Here is a 13,965-nt window from a genome sequence, read left to right on the forward strand (position 1 = left end):
AAATTATCTTCAAATTCTGATATTTGACCTTTTTAATATTTGTTGCTATTGATTTGATTTCTGAGAGCTTTTTATTGTTTTTCTGTTTTTGTAGCTGTAATTTTTTTTCTTATGTATCCCATGATGTTGATTTTAGTTGGTATTTCATTTTGCTTCAGATATTCTGTTTCCACCAATTTCTTTTGTTTAATTGTGTTTGTCTCCTTCAGCATAGAAGTTATTCTTAAATTTCTTGTGATCCCTAGCTATTATGCATATATAAATGAGGCATTAGATAACCTATCTGTTCCTGATGAGACTTGTCTACTAGTGTGCTATCTGCAGGGCAATTGTTAGAGACTGGAAGATTAGCACAACATCTTCACCTCTGAACTGGGTCCGTTTCTCTCCACAGGAATTCTCTGGTCTCCAGTGTGGGCGGTATACCTGACCACTAACTATTCCGAGCTGAGTTGGAGAAAAAGAGCTAGTGTTTCATTCTTCAATACGTAGATTTCCATTTAATCCAGTTCCTTTTCACCTTAGCTCTCTCCTGTGTCAGGTGACACTGAATCCCATGCATTTCTTCTTCTATTTAACCAGTAAACTTACTTTCTATCTACAGAGGCGGCCGTGGGCGGTAGTTTCCTGGCTATATGACGTGAGTGAGAGAGTTTGGGAACTATTTTTAATTCATAATTTCATCCAATCTACATCATTTTAGCCCAAACTTTTTCTGAGCTTTTTTCTAGTTCCACAACACTGATCTACTTGATCCCTGTTGCCACCAGCTTTTGTAAAACTTAGATTTTAGCTTTCTCTGTTTTTAAAAAATAATTATTTTACTTTTTTCTTTTTTAAATAGAATTATGGAGTACAAGTGTAGTTTTGCTATGTAGGTATGTTGCATAGTAGTAAATTCTCGGCTTTTAGTGTGCCTGTCAACCAAATAGTGAACATTGTACCCTGTAGGTAATTTTTCAACCCTCACCCCCCACCTCATCTTCCCACCTTTTGGAATCTCCAGTGCCTATTATTCCCTTTTGTGTGTCCAGGTGTGCCCATTGTTTAGTTCTTACAAGTGAGAACATGTGGTTATTTGACTGTGTTTCTCAGTTCATTTAGGATAATGGCCTCCAGCTCCATCCATATTGCTGCAAAATACATGATTTCATTTTTTGTGACTGAATTGTATTCCATGGTGTGTGTGTGTGTGTGTGTGTGTGTATGTGTGTTTGTGTGTGTACATACACCATGTTTTCTTTATCAGAGTCAGCGGGTAATAGACACAGGTTGATTCCGTGACTTTCTTATTGCAAATGGTGTTTTTTAAAAAGTCTATTACTGCTCATCCAGCATTATGGCTACCAAAAATTTGCTTTCTTTGGAGATTTATTACTTTTTAAAAAATTCTTTATCATGAGGTGTAAAGAGAATAGAGAAAAAAATTCATGTATTCAATCTGCATCTTTTTAAGCATATGTTTCTCAGATCATTTTTCCACAGTGTGTTTGTGATCCGAAAATGACAATGTATGTGACTTAGTAAAAGACTTAGGTTCTTCTTTTGCCACTCTCTCCATTACAGAAGATAAAAGGGAGGTTCACAAAAGTCAGTGTGATACAACTCAAGCAAAGTGTGAAATGTTGGCCAAAATGATCAAAGAATCAGAACTAGGATTGGAACTGTGCAATTTACCCAACGATCTTTTCTTGTTATGTTTAACTGGTTCTCAGCCTTGCTTGAGTCAATATATGTCTATGATTTTTTTAAATATTAAAATTATCCCAAAATTTGAAATGCTAGATTTAGACCAGTAAAGGACAGTCATATGTTTGCCTAAATAAAATAATCTTTAGCATGCTCTCATTCATTTAGCTATAAGGTTTGGGTACCCTGACTCCTTGACATATTTAGTAAAGTACTTTTTAATATATTTTTATCATATTTAATAAAAAGCCTTCATTTAAAAATATGGAATGTCTTTTTTAATTTTATATATTTAACGTGAAAAACAAACTTTCTTTTTGTATTAAATTTATTTTTAATAAAATTATGAACCTGTAAGAAACACTTTAAATCACTCTTTATGTTATATTTAAAGTATTTTATCCATTGTTCTCATTTCATCTTTGGCCCATTAGTATGAGGTTCATTTATCAAAATTGCTTTTAATTATTTGTCTTCTGTGTTTGGGTTTTATATTATTAACTTCTTCTTTTTTTTTTTTTTTTGTGGTTTTTGAGATGGAGTCTTGCTCTGTCACCCAGGCTGGAGTACGGTGGTGTGATCTTGGTTCACTGCAACCTCTGCCTCCCAGGTTCAAGTGATTCTCCTGTCTCAGCCTCCTGAGTAGCTGGGATTACAGGTGCACACCACCATGCCCAGCTAATTTTTGTATTTTTAGTAGAGACGGGGTTTCATTACATTGGTCAGGCTGGTCTTGAGATCCTGACCTCATGATCTGCCCACTTCGGCCTCCCAAAGTGCTGGGATTACACGCGTGAGGCCCCGTGCCTGGCCTATGTTATTAACTTCTAGTTTTGAAGAATTATGCTTAGAATCTGAAGTACATGAATTTTCCTTTCTGCACTTTTGTTAGTAAATTTTCCATTGTCTTAATATAAGCTACATTTATAGAAAAGAAATATGTGTTCTCTATGAAGGGATACATCACTAGATATATTTTTTGTCACATTTTAAGAACAAACAAACTACCTCTGTAGTTTTCAGCTATTTTCTCTTACTAGCACTGCTGAAGGAATTGACATACTTTCCTCAGTAACAGAGGCTGTGACAGTAGCCACATCCAGTTTTTAGACATGATGTCCAGAATCAATAAAGCAATAAGTTATGAAAATACCTGGACTGAGGCAAAAATCTGTTTAAGCTGAAAAACAGTCTCTTCTGGGTATTGTAATAAAAAATAACTTATCTCAGTGTTTTTATTTCCTACTGTAGCTGTCAAACAGTAATAGTGATGAGTTAAATCTGACAACTCTAATTATGTTTCTATTATTCTCCTTATATGTTAAGAAGTTTTCGCTTTATACATTATGATGCTTTATTTCATCCTTTTAAGATTGCCAATAGTACATGACCTAAGTTTTCCTGTTGTCATAGTTCAATGGCCATCTTTATGCCACAATTTTTCAATTCTGAGTCTATATTTTCAACACTCTTGCTTACATTTTGTAAGGGTTTATTTGCCTATATGTTTATTGCTATCATTTCTGCGACTCATTTGGATTAATCAAGTTCCTGGTAGTAAATGATTTATTGAACTGTCTATTCAAACCAATCATAGTCATATATTTAATGAGTGAACATAGGATATCGTTGGAGAATACTATAACAATATGTCAGCTATTGTCCTTTTCATTAAGCTAAAAATGTACTTGCTTTTTGTCTATATTGCAAATGTTTTTGGCTGTATAGATTTTTGTGCATTTTATATTCTAGATTGATTTGTAAAGTAAACACCTGATTTGGGAATTATTTTTCACTATCTTAAAATTTATAGTAAACATTGTTAACATCATATGAATGTAATGATGACATATACTCATTTATAACTTTTTAAGATATGTTACACTTTTGCCTTTTTTTCACATTTCTAGAACTAATTAATATAACATGATGTCATATAATCTTATATTTTTCAAACAATACTAATTTTAGCTGGAATTAAAACATTCTTATTTATCGTTTTCATTAATAATTAATATTTTATTAATATTTACTTTTTACCACACTCTAGCAATTAATTTTCTATCTTCCAATATGTGTAATATTTTTGAATAAGAATATACTAATGATTCAGTTTAAAAGAACACACTAATATATTAAACCATGGTAATAAGGAGTATGAGAATATGCACAAGCATGAACAATCGTATGCCCAAGGCAATTAATAAAGAAAATCAAACAGCACTTTCTTCTTAAGCAATGACCTGAGTAACAGGAATATAACACAATTTATACATATTTCAAAGCAATAAGTTATAAACAAGAAATATATACAATTTTTGTCAATTAAAAAGTAAATAACTAGGAATAAAAGTGTTTAAAAAAATTTTAGAAAGCAATTTATAAGCATTTGTCAAATAAAAATGAATATATCCATGGCCCCATCAGTTAAACGTTTAGATTTTTTCCTCCATGAGTCACTTATGTAAGCAAACAAAGGATACATACAAAAGGGTTCACTATAACACTACTTGTAGTACAGCAAAGTGGAGATGATTAAAAAAAGATATAGCATACTGGTACTGATTACTATATAGCTACCACAGAATATTATGCAGCACTTAAAAATAATCTATAAATCAGTTTGTACAAAAATCGAAGGTCAGAACAAGTAATTTTCAGGAAAAGCAAACCCTCCAAATTATATTAATGTACATGTATATACATACACATATATATGTAAATAAATATACAGTGAAAGACTTAAAAGGTTTGTTCTGGATTCTAACCAGAAAAATTTTGTGGAAGACAAGAATGTGAAGTCAGCATTGAAGGGAAAGTTTTGGCTTTTATTATCTTTTGTTATTGTTTGAATTTTTCAGAGGAAAATACATATTCATGTACTGCCTGGGAAGCAAAGAAAAAGGAAAGCAGAAATGAAAGAAGGAAGTGTGTGGGAGGGAATCCACACTAAAATAGTAAAGAGGGCTACTCTAAAGCCAAATTTGATTAATATGATTCCAATGAAGAAAGTCATAGAAATTATTTTTAAACTCATAAATAAATCACCATGTCAATAAGATTATTATTGTCATTTCAAATTTTATACATTCTCCCAAATACATTAACAAAACAAAGTTTAGGATGTTAATAGGTATGTTGGAGAATAAGTGTGTGAGAAGTTTGCAAATATCAATCTAAGGTCTACCTTTAAAACTAATAGGGTAGATAACTGAAACTAGATGAATGATAGCAAAAATTAATAATAGTTAAGATTTATAGAGGACTTGCTAGGTGTCAGATACTATCCTAAGTTTTTTAAAGTACTAGCTCATTTAATATTCATAACATCCCTAAGAGGTATGTCCCATTTTGCAGATGGGGGTTCTGCAAAATGAACCCCCATTTTGCAGGGGCAATAAATTGCTCAAGGGCATAAAGATAGCGGCTGATATATGATTAGATCCAAGTGGTCTGCTTCCAAGTCTTCGTGATTCTGAAAATGACTCTGAACTGCCAAGAAGAATATTAACGTAATGACAATTACCATTTGGAAAACATACTTCATAATCCTTTCATAATAGCAATAAAATGTGAAATAGTGAGGCATAAATTGAATAGGCACTATGTAGTCATAAATAAATCTATAAGGTCATATTAGAGAGAATTTAAAAGAAGATTTGACGAGATGGTTGGATACACTAGGTTCCTGAATGGGAAGAAAAAATATTGGAAAATTGTCTATTAACCATGATTTTTAGATTTAATTTAATTCAAGCCAAAACCCAAATCTTCTTATCTTTGAAAATTAATTAAATGATTTTATATTCATTTAGAAATGTAAGTAGGTGAAAGGGCCAATATTCAGTAAGTCAAGATCAATGAGGGCAGTCTAGTCTTACCAGATAATAAAAATAGTAATATTTTGCAAATACGGAAACATAAAACAGTAAAATTGAATAGAAATATATGATCACACAGGTAATGTGAATGTCTTATTTAGCTTGCCTTTGGTTGGTTGTTAATTGTAACTACTTGTGACTTGCTTCAATTATAAAGAAGAATTGCTTACTTCACAAAACTGGAAAACTCAAAATTACATGGGCTCAGGTAAAGTTTGTTCAAAGATTTAACCTCCATTTCTCTGTGGTTCTCTTAACTCGGCCTTCTTCTCAATGTCAGCCCCATTTCAGACTGGTCTTCCTCATGGCTGCAAGATAGCAACATATTATCAATTAAGGCTTTGTTGCCCCTTATCCGTAAAAAGGTAACAGACTGGGTAGGTTTCCACCACTATCAAACAAAAGATCCTATGTTAGTGCTAACTAAACCCTTATGAATCAACATTATAGTCAGGGGAATGCCACATATTTTGTGCCAGGTTAAGGTTTAAGGCCAACACCACTCCTCACCAGGCTGCAGTGTAGTAGGAGACTGGCTTAGCAAGAGGAAAATCTCCATGAAATTGGAACGGTGTAATGGAAAGGATGTGAGCTAGGCAATGAGGAAACAAGATATATATATATATATATATATATATATATATATATATATATATATGCATATGAATACATGTATGTGATTACAATTTTATTTTTAAATGATACAAGTGAAATATGATTATAAAATAAAAACTGCTTGAATAGTATTTATGAATATTTCAAAAGTAAACTAATAATTTCGTTATTATTAATTTCATCATTATTTTTGCTGAATATTCAAATCCAAGCTGTGGTATCCTAGCAAACATAGAAATATAGATGCAAACTGAGCTTCTGCTGAAATAGAGAAAACTGTATAGGAACATATGAACTAATAAAAGTGGATCATTTATCAAGCTTTGGATGGTAAGCAAAGAAAAAAGCATTTTACATTGGCTTAAGCAATGAAGTGATTTATTATTCCATGTAACTGAAAAAAATCCCAAATCATCATTCTCATTTTACAGATAGTGCAGTGGAATGTTAGAAAGTTTAAATAACTTACTTGCAGTCCCACAGGTTACAAATTCAAAGAGATTTTAACCTAGATTTCTGTCTCCTTAGCTCTCAGTGCTCTATGTGGTTTCATTATCACTTTTTCTCTTGGAAGAATTGACTCAAGCTTCTATAAAAGAAGCCATTTGGGAAGAAAATATGACACAAATTTAAACTTTTAAGTAGGACATAACAGTGAGACGAAATCAATAAACACCATCTTACTATCTGAGAATGAGATTCCTCTTGTGAAGGAGACTATTTTTGTTGAGGAAATAACTGGAAATACTACTTCAAGTAGGTCAGATTCATTTTTGGAATATGTCATGGCATTAAAAGAGAGGGAAAACGTACCTATTGAAGACTAAGGCAGTATTTTCTTTGGAATTTCTGAGATCAAGTAGGGGACATGGATAAGGAGAAACGAGTATTTAAAACTATGTATATATTGTGGGAGGCTGGGAGAAGAGTCAGGAAACAAACAGAGAATATATGTGGTGGGGTAAGTGGGGAACTGCGGTGATGGGGGCAGTGGTCAGAGACTTTGAAGGTTGTTTGTATTCCTGTGATGTAAACACTTGTTTTGCCTCCTCCCAACGCTTGAAGTCTTCGGCCATCTTGCCCATATTCAGAAATGTTTCGGGAAAATCTACATACTTATAAAGTGGAAGACAGAAGTGAATATTTGAGCTAAAATTTCAGCATGGTACAAAGGAGAGAAGGACTGGAAATAGGGCCCGAAGGCTGAGAGTCCCCCAAAACAAAAACACTTTCTAAAAATCCACAGAAAATTATTGAGGATAAGTGCTTTTGGACATCCAAGGCCCTTGGAGTTAAGAGCACTGACTAATTCAGCTTGGGGTTTGAAGATCAGAGAGGCCTTCTGCTGCGCTGCTAATTGAGGTGTATTTGTAAATGAACACCACATGATACCAACACAGGCTTTTCTTATAAACACTCTTCACTTCCATTTAAAATTCATTCAGAGAACGTTTATGGGTCCTCTGACACCCTACCAAACTCTGGAGATGCTCAACACAAAAGTGCCTTCCTATCTTTATGGAGTAGACATTGTACTAGAGAATTTAATAATCATCATCAAGCAAGAAATTTCATAATTGTTATTATTTTAGTTTTAATTGTGATAAGTGATATCAAGGAGAAATTCAGGATTTAAGAGACCATAAGCTTCCCACAGTGAGCCTGCAGGATCCTGGGAACAGCTTCTTGAAGAAATGAAATTTTGGCTGAGCTTTGGCTAGAGAGTGGGGTAAAGAGCCTTGGCTAGAGAGTGGGGTAAAATGGTGAGTGAGCAGGAGATGGCAAGCAATGGAGGAAAATGGGCAAGCTTCTGTGGTCATGGAGGCTGCATCATACACATCCTTCTAGGCTCTTTAGTAAGTTTAGTTTCTATTAGAAGTGCATTTCAAGCCATTAAAAATTGTGAGTACATCAGGGATGGGAGAAAGCAGGGTCCAGTGGTTTGCATGATATAAACACATGTATTTCCAAAAATATCACTCAGGTGAATCACCCAGTCTTCAGTTGTTTTTGTTGGACTGGAAACAACTCTTAAATTATCTTCTTCGGTTGCAGGCAGCAAATAGGACCATTTTTAATTTGGATCTAAATAGAAAGGAATCACAGTGAACAGTCAGACTCAGTCTCTGTTTTCCCATGCTTCAAAGGACCCAAAGAAGCAGGGAGGATTAAATAGTTTCAGTAGAGGGGAAAAACTGGAGAGCTTTTAGGAAGGGAGTCCAGTTGAGGCTGCAAGGAAATGCCAGCAGGCATCACAGGTGTGTCTGGTGACAAAATTTGAGTCTGAATATATCAATGAAATCATTGGTGGAACAGTACGGACAGGCAGGTGGCCTTTATTTTTACTCACCACCATCCCCCACCACTCCACCCTAAAATCCCTCTGGTGCTGACTTTACACGTTTGCTCTTAGGCACGTTTCCTCTCACTGATGATTATAGCTGAGTTGGGGAAGTTGCACACAGGCAATTGGGAGACTTAATGATTCAGAAAAGTTGAATGTGGGCTGCATTTGATCTGGGGAAGCATTATAGTTTGCCTGGATGAATGTTGTAACATTTTTTTCCAATTACCCATTTCTTTTGTTCATTTTTTTCCCAGTTTCCACTTCAGAGGAGAAATTATATATTCCTTAAATAGAGTTACAATTCTTATAATAAGTGTGAATTGAAAGTCCCCCAAACAATACCTCAGGATTACCTAAACATCTATTCCTTCTGCTCCGAGAAGCCAGGAATTTCTGTAGCGGTGCACACATATCTTACACTATCATAGAATAAGCTTCCACTACATTTGTTCTCCCCATTAAAATGTAGGAAAAATATATCACATTTGCTTTTTATGACTCCAGAAACTTTTGATAATCATACCCATTTCTGGCACTGAAAACACACAATTATTCTGTTTCTTTATTTGCTCCCTCCTTCCCTTTTAAATTTTCTTCAAATCTTTAATTTTCCCTGTAATATCTAATTAATAATTGACGGCAGAAAGCAGACAGGTTCTTAGGCAGGAAGGGGTGGGTCCCAGGTGAAACTCCACCTTCAAGCCAGGGATGGCCTGAAGCTTGGGGGCTGGACTGCCAGTTCCTGCCCTGACCAGGAGTGACAATTTCTTTGATGCGCTTTGGCCAATAAAGTGGTACTTTTTCTGGGCCCTCCCATGGACCAATGAGCACACAGTTCCTCCTGCCTATGCACTAATCAGCATGCACTTCCTCCATTCTGAGCCCATAAAAACCCCAGACTCAGCCAGACTCAGACACTCATCAGGACTACCTCTCTGCAGATAGGAACTACAGACTTCAGGTCTCCTCTCTGCTGAGAGTTGTTTGGTCACCCAATAAAGCTCTTCTCCACGTTGCTCACTCTCCAGTTGTCTGTGTAACCTCATTCTTCCTGGACTCAAGACAAGAACTCAGGACCCGCCTAATGATGGGAGCAAAAGTGGCTGTAACATGTTCCTGGCTGGCTTCCTGAGCTGTGGGTGATGGCATGCCCCCAGAATGCAGGAGTAGGAGTGAAGAATGGTGACCTTTCTGGGAACCCAGACATCAGGATTCCCCCAGCCAAAGCCATTACACTACAGCCCTCCCACCCTCCACTGGCACCACATAACCACTCCATGCAACAAGAAGCAGCAGTGGGGTCAGGTAGGTCAGCCGAGGAGCCATGGGCTGGTGCCAGGCAGTGGGACTGAAAGAGTTGTAACACAAACAGGCTGAAACATGACCCCCCCCAACCCCAACTTCACTGCACTGTGGGCAAGGAGAAGGAGAGAAGAGATGTGGCCCTTCTGGGAGCACAGACCTTGGGAATCCCCTAGCCAAGGATGTGACCTGCTGTGAAACCCTCTTTGGGGCTCTGCAGCTCCTGGAATCTCTGAGCTTTTGGGCACTACTACATTCCTCTCATCCAGATGATGGTGCCTGCAGCAGAAGCCACTTGTGGTACGTCTGGTACCATCACAGCTTAGCATGGATCCAGTGCCTATGCTGGTGCCTGTGTTGGTGCCTGGAGCTGCCCACCCCTCCATGGCAACCAGCAAGCCTGGCTGCATGCAGTGGCTGGACCTGGTGCTCACTTGCTCTCACACCCCTCACCACTCCATGTCTGGCTTTCCCTTGACAGGCGTGGGATCTGGGCCAGTAGTGTGAGCCAAGTGCAGTTTGTTGGGCCGAGTGGTTGGGACAAGCCCAGTGGGTGCGGGCAAAACTCAAGCAGAGGCACTGCCAACCACAGAGGTTTCCAGCTGATGAAGTGACACCTGAAGGATCTTGTGACATAATGATCCAAGCCACAAGACAGAGTGACTTAGCATGTCTGTATCTCTCCCAAAATGTTTTAGAAAACCCTAGGGCAGTGGAGAAGAGGGCAGTAATTCTAGAACTACTTGCAAAAGATGAATTTAGATGGCTAGGAGGCTGTGAAGGGAAGGCTGGAAAGGTGGACATTCAGAGGGTACAAGAGATGGTAATAAATTCATTTCTAGATGAATGATTTTTTTTACACTTGAACAACAGACCACAGTCAACAGCTGGGGAATGCTTATTAAAAATGCAACTTCTGGGTGGTTCCCCAGGCTCACTAAATTAGACATTTTACTGAAGGCTGTTGCTAGGAATTTCTTTTTTCATAAACTCCCCAGGCAATTCTTATATGCACATCAATTTGGGGTCCAGTGAGTCACCCGTGCTGCCTATTAAATATACACAGATTTCCTTGGCTTCATCTGCTTACTGAATTTCAGATTCAGGAAGTCAGAAACTGGGTCTCAGATATTTATCAAGTCTCCACAAGACCCTGGACGATTATTTAAATACTGGAAATTTGGGAAACAATAAGGACATTGTACCAGCGATGGTATGGTAGTAGGAGGGGAGAATGCGAGACTAGGTGGCATATTTCTTATTTGGGGAGCAGTTCTGAGCTTACCAAAGTTTGTTAGTGAGTTTGTGACCAGAGCTGTTGTTAAAAATTCAACTTGGTAAACCCTACTAAAAGATGTTTAACCTATTGGATTAACATCATGTTGAGTGACATGCATGAATCACAGTTGTTTGCCTGCAGGAAGTTGTTGGTGTTTTCAGTAATCTCTTACATTTGTGTGGCACATTGAAAAGTATGTTTTATATACTACTTCTCTGTTCCTCAGAATAGCATAAGTTTAACAAGGCAATTTTGAAAGTTCAGAAAGTTGAAATGAATTTCCTCAAGACACCAGCTGGTGTCACAAAAAGGTCTTACAATTTGGCTCTTCTATCCTTGGGTCTATATCAAGATTCTTAACTTTAACTTAAGTAAAAAAGATTATCTATCAATTCCTATACCAGAAAATTACAAGGGTCCTTCATGGTGAGATACAGCGGTTTAAGTTGTATCATTAGTGCTTTGTCTTCATGTCATTCTTTTAGACAGATGGCTACTTTTATCCCTCATGGCTACTTTTTGTGCTTCAGTTTTCTCATTAAGTGTACTTTCTTATCCACCCATCTGTATTTTTACCACTTTCCGTGAAGCCGCTCATGGAACTTAAATCTGTGTTTATTTGTTTGTTATCTGCTCCCCAACTAAGATTTGAGTTAAAGTCCGTGTAGAAAGTGCCTATGTTGTGAATTTCCTTTGCAGAACTCAAATTCTATATAGATTTGCTTGTTTGGTTTTTATGTTGTATTCTTCCACTAAGATTGCAAGTTCCATGTTGTATTCTCCAGCATATACTCAGGACTTAGCAAAGAGAAAGTGCTCAATGAATAACCCATCAAATGAGTGAATGGAAAGTCACTGACCTCTCTAAAATTCAATTACTTAAACTTAAGATGGAGCTATTAACTCCTCTTTTAAAGGACTACTACAAGTGTTTACATAAGAAAATGTAGCTGCACCAGACCAATCTGGTTCAACTTTTTTGTAACAAAGTAATGAGTTTTTCAGTTGCCATGTACCCTCTGGTCACCTATCCTGAGCATGCCTAGATAAAACAAGTGTGCAGCTGCAGGAGAAACCTAAGTGCTCCAACCTAGGAGGAGGCTGAATTAAGAATCCCAAACCACATTACAGGATCCAGGATCCAATTGGATTGAGCTGTGGCACCACCCCATGGCAGGATCCAGTCAGATCATGCCTCCCAGCATCACCTCATTGCAAGATCATGCCTTATTACCCTATGCTTATAAAGCCTGATCCAGCCTCCAGCTCTGGGAGGTTCTGCTTTGGGAGCAATCTCTGGTGTTCTCCTTGTTTACTGTAAGTAATAAAATCCTCTTTTAAACTGTCCTTGGTTGTGGTCTTTTTTTTTTTTTTTTTTTTTTTTGAGACGGAGTCTCGCTCTGTCGCCCAGGCTGGAGTGCAGTGGCGCGATCTCGGCTCACTGCAAGCTCCGCCTCCCGGGTTCACGCCATTCTCCTGCCTCAGCCTCCCGCGTAGCTGGGACTACAGGCGCCCGCCACCACGCCCGGCTAATTTTTTTGTATTTTTTAGTAGAGACGGGGTTTCACTGTGTTAGCCAGGATGGTCTCGATCTCCTGACCTCGTGATCCGCCCGCCTCGGCCTCCCAAAGTGCTGGGATTACAGGCGTGAGCCACCGCGCCCGGCCTGGTTGTGGTCTTTGGGCTGTTAGCTGCCAAAGAACTGAACCCACCCCTTGTGTGAGAAAAAAAAATGCATGTGGCATGCCTAACACATTTCCTAGCACATATAAGATCCTTAAGAAATAAGGATCTTTGATCTTTGATCTTTGATCCTGTGGCTATAAGAGTCAAAATTTCAGGCTTCCTATATATGTGTAAGCTCAGCTCCAGAGAACTTTATATTGGCTGCTTTGCATGAACTTGTGGAAGTGAAGGAAGAGGCGGAGAGATTGAGTTCTTAGTAACAGCGAGTATTAATTCAGCTGGTAGCTGATGCTGGCTGTTTTGGATGGCAGTCTTCCAGCTGGTGAATGGAAAATACGTGATTCCCAATGTTTAAAAATACCCTGAGATAGATTAATTGTTGGTTGCTGACAGGCAGAGGGGAGTGTTTACCAGTTTACACCCTGACCCTATACTCAAAACAAAATCACACAGCAATTGATTTCCTCTCCCTCCCATTAACAGTTTTATAGATGTTGTGATTGTATTAATGAACATTTTATAACACTTTAGAATTTAGAAAGCACTTTCACATAGATTCATTTGAGCCTCACAATCCTACAAAGTTGTAATGAGATTCACATGAGCAAATAAATGGTTATGTATTGATTTAAAACCCTCAATAAAGGAGGATGACTACAATTTTCCCATTAATATTCCCATATTATACATGTGGAAATAGTTTTGAAGAGCCAAGGTTAATTGCCTGAGGGCACTTAGTTAGTAAGGGTTAAAGCCAGTCCCAAATAAAATATATGGCATTCCACAGCCAGTGTCTTGTCAGTTCAGGCTGCTATAACAAATATACCACAGACTAGGTGACCTTAACAACAAACTTGTATTTCCCACGGTTCTGGAGGCTGGGAAGTCCCAGGATCCAGGTGCCAGCAGATCTGGTGTCTGGTGAGGGCTTGGTCCCTGGTTTGCAGATGATTGTCATCTCCTTGAAATCCCCACAAGGTAATGAGCAGAGAAAGAGGAAGCAAACTCTCTCATGTCTATTTTTATAAGTGTATCTATCCCATTCATGAGGAATCCACCCTCATGACCTAATTACTTACCAAAGGCCCTACCTCCAAATACCATTATATTGGGGGTTAGGCTTTAATGCATGAATCCTGGTGGGACAGAAATGTTCAGTCCATAGC

The sequence above is a fragment of the Gorilla gorilla genome, chromosome 13, assembly GCF_029281585.2.
Source record: "Gorilla gorilla gorilla isolate KB3781 chromosome 13, NHGRI_mGorGor1-v2.1_pri, whole genome shotgun sequence".
Lineage (NCBI taxonomy): Eukaryota > Metazoa > Chordata > Mammalia > Primates > Hominidae > Gorilla > Gorilla gorilla.